Source organism: Lutra lutra, chromosome 9, assembly GCF_902655055.1.
Source record: "Lutra lutra chromosome 9, mLutLut1.2, whole genome shotgun sequence".
In the NCBI taxonomy this organism is placed as follows: Eukaryota; Metazoa; Chordata; class Mammalia; order Carnivora; family Mustelidae; genus Lutra; species Lutra lutra.
In genome coordinates, this window is record NC_062286.1 from 58,894,507 (window position 1) to 58,899,168 (window position 4,662).

The 4,662-nt window shown below is 48.8% G+C and overlaps 1 long non-coding RNA gene across 1 annotated transcript; it reads left to right on the top strand.

Annotated features, from left to right (window-relative positions):
- Positions 1-307: 307 nt before the first annotated feature.
- Positions 308-4,434, top strand: LOC125109650 (uncharacterized). Its single transcript, XR_007130324.1, has 2 exons — positions 308-664; positions 4,187-4,434. It is a non-coding gene; the product is annotated as an uncharacterized LOC125109650 (long non-coding RNA).
- Positions 4,435-4,662: the final 228 nt, after the last annotated feature.

The window sequence follows — 4,662 nt, forward strand, 5'->3', positions numbered from 1 at the left end:
GAAAGCCACCAGGAATACGGGATATTGACCCAGGTCCCTTCTTCCCACCTCCTCCCAATGCTCCCTCATTGCTCTAAAGGGAAGCTCTGCACAACCAAGTTCTGATTTTGGGTTTCTGGACTCTTGCTAGGACTTTTCTATTTGTGCATATTATCCTTGCCCCAATGTCATTGAGCCAGAAAGCCTCTGAGGCAAAGACTGAAGGTCTTTGTGACCTCACGGAGGCACACCATTTCTTTCTATACGGTAGGTATGTACAATGTGCTGATTGGCTGATTGATAGGGACTCTCCAGTCATCTCAGCAGCATTGCCAATGCACCTGCCCTCTGACTCTGCAAAGCCCAGCCTCCCAGGATGGGAAAAACTCCCCTGGGGCCCAGAAGTCAATGGTCTGCTCAGGCATTCCTCTCCCTGCAGTTCTCCACATTCAGCCTTTCTTTGCCCAGATGGTATCAGCCAAATGGAAACCCATTAGCCAAAAGCTGTATTTAAGCAAGTGTTCTGTTTGGACATCAAAGGAAACGTCACAGTGGAAATGATAATAAACAACAAGGATCATCATCATTTCAAAGAGACAACATCAGTGCCTATGGTTCCAACGAGACCCTGGAGTGCCAGTTGCTTTATCTGCAAACACAAACTGCAAGTCACCTGCCTCTTCAGGTACAAAGAGAGCTCCTAATGCTTAGAAAACTGGAAATCGCTTTATAACTGTCACTTCCCATTATTGTTCACAAGAGCTTTGGGATTGCAGCAGTAAGGGTCCCAGTATGCTCTCGATATAAATGAGGGTATACTCTCAGTACAATGGAACTGAACAGACATTTAAGGGCAACCTCAGCCCCAATCTCCAGACAGAAAATGAACCCATAACTCAGCTCCCCAGGAGCACTGAAGCTGCTCTCCCTCTGGAGAGGGCAGGGCCTGGAAAGAAATGGCCTTTGGTCAGGGCAAAAGTCCTCCGCTCTGCCCCAGAGGGAAGGGCAGAGGCTGAGCAGTTCTCACAAAGGAGCCTCAGGGACCTGGCTCTCCTCCACCCCCTCATCTAAAGGGAGAAAGGTCTTCTCCTTTGGGGTCCTCTGGGCAGAGCAGAAGTGGAAAAGGGTTACTTACTCCTAATGTTATTTATAGTTTAGCAAATGCTGGGTCTCCAGCCTCAGGTCTGGGAACTGCCTTCTGCCGCGACTCGGGGGCTGTGGTCCCAGTTGGCAGCAAAGCCAGGCGCTATCTCATGGTGGCGCTTTATGCTCATAGTATAAACTGCAGTAGCCCCCCGGGTCTCTGGGTAGGAGAGGACCTCACCGCCAAAACACTCGTCCAGAAAAGGGTGCAGTGTTAGGTCGAACTGCCCGGATAACGTGGGGTCCGGCGCCATCTAGCGTCAGCTTCGGGGCTTGGTGTGCACCCTGCTCTTTTGATGAGGTTTTTTTTTTTTTGCGGGGAAACTGGCTTTAGACAGGAGGGGGACTGAAATGAGGAAACACGTTCCCGTGCACAGGGCTGTCCTCATGCCCACGACGAGGGACTAGGGTTTTGGTAGGAGAAGCCGAAAAGCTACAATCCTAATGCGTCACAGATGGGGGTGTTGAGTGAGGGCATGGGGGAGGTCTTTCTCTTGGAAGGAAGCTGGGGTGACTCACAAGTAATATTTAGAGTCTTCGTCCCAGAAGATTGGCTTGGGTTTGTCTGCTTGAATATTTTTGCTCACACTAACAGAAAAAAAACAAAAAACAAAAAACAAACAAAAAAAAACCACAAAAAACACTGGTGCTATTTTATGATTTCTATGCTTTTCAAACTAGTTTCTCAGTGCTTGCCTAGAGCCAGCAAGCATATGGGGTGTTTACAAAAGTACTTGCAAGCTGTTTCATCACTGAACCCACTCCTGCTCCTTGTTAATGCTCCGCGGACCAAGCCGTCCCCTTTCTTTACTGTCCCACTTCTGAACTGCCTTAAAAACCTCTGCTACTTAAAACCATTTGCTACTTGTTTTACATAGTTAATTTAAGATTCAGAATAGCCCGGGGAGTGGATATTGTACTTTGGTATTGGATATTGGATATTGGTATTGGATTCTTGGGGAGGGTAAGTGACTTCCTGGGGCTATTCTGTCTGGGGGTAGCTAGCTATTGTGGAGAAAGCCACCACATCCAGGAGGTTCTAGAAAAGATAAACACGGCTCTAGCTCAGAGGACACGTTTTACTCAGGACCAGCCCCTGTGACCCCAAGCCTTGGCTGGCCTAATGGTATAAACATGCCCCTCCCAGCATCTGTCCTGCTGCTCCCAGCATCTGTCCTGCTACTCCCACCCTGATGCAAACACTTCCACAGGCTACACTCCTCCACAGTTGGAAACCACCCCAGAAGAATAATGAGAGCAAAGGGCAGGGATTTGGCAAATGTTCAGGATGCCAGGAGAATCATGGATTTGTCTTTAGCTCCCTGGGCTTTGGCCTTATCCAGTGGAAAAATGGGGAAATTCCCTGCTGATTACTCCCTTCCCTTCCCTCTTGACCCCCTCCACCATTCTCTACCAAACAGACACACCTCCAGAGCAAAGTGAAGTGAGGTCACACTCTGGATGCCTCTGAAACAAAATCCATGCTTAAATATACGGATTTAGAAATAGAGTTTCAATGGGGTAACACACTGCGGGGGAATGCAGACCCTGACCTCCATAAATGAAGTAAATGTTTAGGTACTGGCAGTCCGTGGGAAGTGGTTTGGGGTAATGGAAAGAGCACCAGATTCAGAGACCTGAACTTAAATCCCCACTCTGTCACCCCCCAGATGACAGACTTTGGGCAAGTCACTTAACCTCTCTGGGCCTCAGTCTCCTCATTTACAGAATGAAGCCATTCTTCTCTTACCTGCGAGGTAGTAGGTGAACAAAACTTTGTAAAGCCTGGTTGGGTGGCAGGGGCCATATGTAGGAAGAGAAGGCATGAGCAGGATTTAGGTAGGAGATTTTTTATTCACTTTCCCCTTTTCCTAACTGCCCCCTGACATCTGTCTCCTTCTATAAAATGGACATTACCTCCCACACATACACATACTCCCATAGTTCCTGTGGACTCACCACTTTTTCAGAACTAATGACCTAGGGAAGAAGGTTTTCCAGTAAAGATCCTGTGGTCCCCGGGTCATTCTTTAGGGGAGGCAGGAAAAGCAGAACCAGGAAGATGTATGACAGTGTCCGTTATTGGCAAGAGGAAGGCCTCAAAAGGCAATTTCCTGAACTGCCAGCTAATAAAGATGACGTCTGTGGTTGATGCCAAGGGGAACCATCCCCAACAGCCCAGCAGAGCTAGTGCATTCAAGGAGAGAGGAATTTGACCCTGATAAAGAGCTGGTAGGGAGATGGAGGTTGAGTGTGGCCTTTTCTCCCTGGTGGTAAAGCCAGTTTGAAACCTCTTGATTTCTTCACAGGCTCCATTTCTAATTTAAGATGTCTCTACCCGGTTTGGCAAACTCTGTGCCTCTCCACCAGGGAGGAAATAACTTCATAAGGGAGGCTTGGGGAGAACAAAGGCCTCATTAGGATCAATCACTTATTCTGAGTATACATTCCCAAGAATCTCTATTGATGATCTCGGGTACAAATGAAGTGTAATTAAGGATAGAATGCAAATGATCTCCAGCTTAGTAACTCCTCTTGTAATTGAAATTTACTAAATTAAGTCTGAGGTTTTTGAAACTAGGTCTTTTAAAAAAAAAAGTCCCCGATTATCATTACCCCCTCTCCTCCCTCCCGCCCACCCCTCCATAATGTAATTAGTTTAAAATAAGACCCATGGTACAATGACGGTGCGCTGCCTACAGATTTGTTAAAGTGGCACTTGCTCTCTGAGATGCGGGGCTCCTGCACGCAGTTCCCAGGGAGCGAATGAGGAGAGGAGTCTCACAAGGGTCAGGCTGCTTGGGTCTAACACAGGACGAGGAAAATGGATGCAGGGCTGGCAGCATGATGCTGGACAGGGACAGATTTCTCTGTGTCCCTCTTCTGCTCCTTTCCTTTGCATCAGATCTGGTGTGAGCTGGGGATTGTTCAGAGGAAGAAGGAAACACTTGTTCTGTTGGGGTTGGAGAGGAAACTGGCATCTTTTGGGGGTCCTGAGAAGGTGTGAATTGTGGGAGACAGAGCGGCTGGGGCACATCAGAAACCCATCTCTGTTTTCTTAAAGGTCAGGGAGCCAGACTCAGACTGGAACAGCCTGGCTGGAACAGACTGGAACAGCCCTGAGATGCCTCCGAATCCCGTCCTCTGCTGCCAGATGTGACCATCACTGGCCTGAACTCATCTCTCCTGGTCAGGCCACCAAGCTCAACCTGCCTGAAAGAATCCCAGAGAAGCCAGGGGTTCAGAGATGGGGACCCTGCAGGTGGTCCAGCCTCCCTATCCTCATCCCCAGTTTGGTCCCTTGTCCAAACCGAAAAGAGGGCCAAAAGCCATCCTGAGGACATCTGGCCTCCCAGAAGAGCACACTGGCTGGTTTCATTTAACTCAGATGGGAGACCTATTTGTCTTTGAAATCATGCTCCAATTTCGTGGAGCTGCAGCAGAATGGGTGTGGGAGATCAGGAGAGAACCTCCCACAGCCTGCCTCTTTCATCCTCTTCCCCTCCCCTCCAACCCGGCCTCTTGGTCCACAGCCTCTTG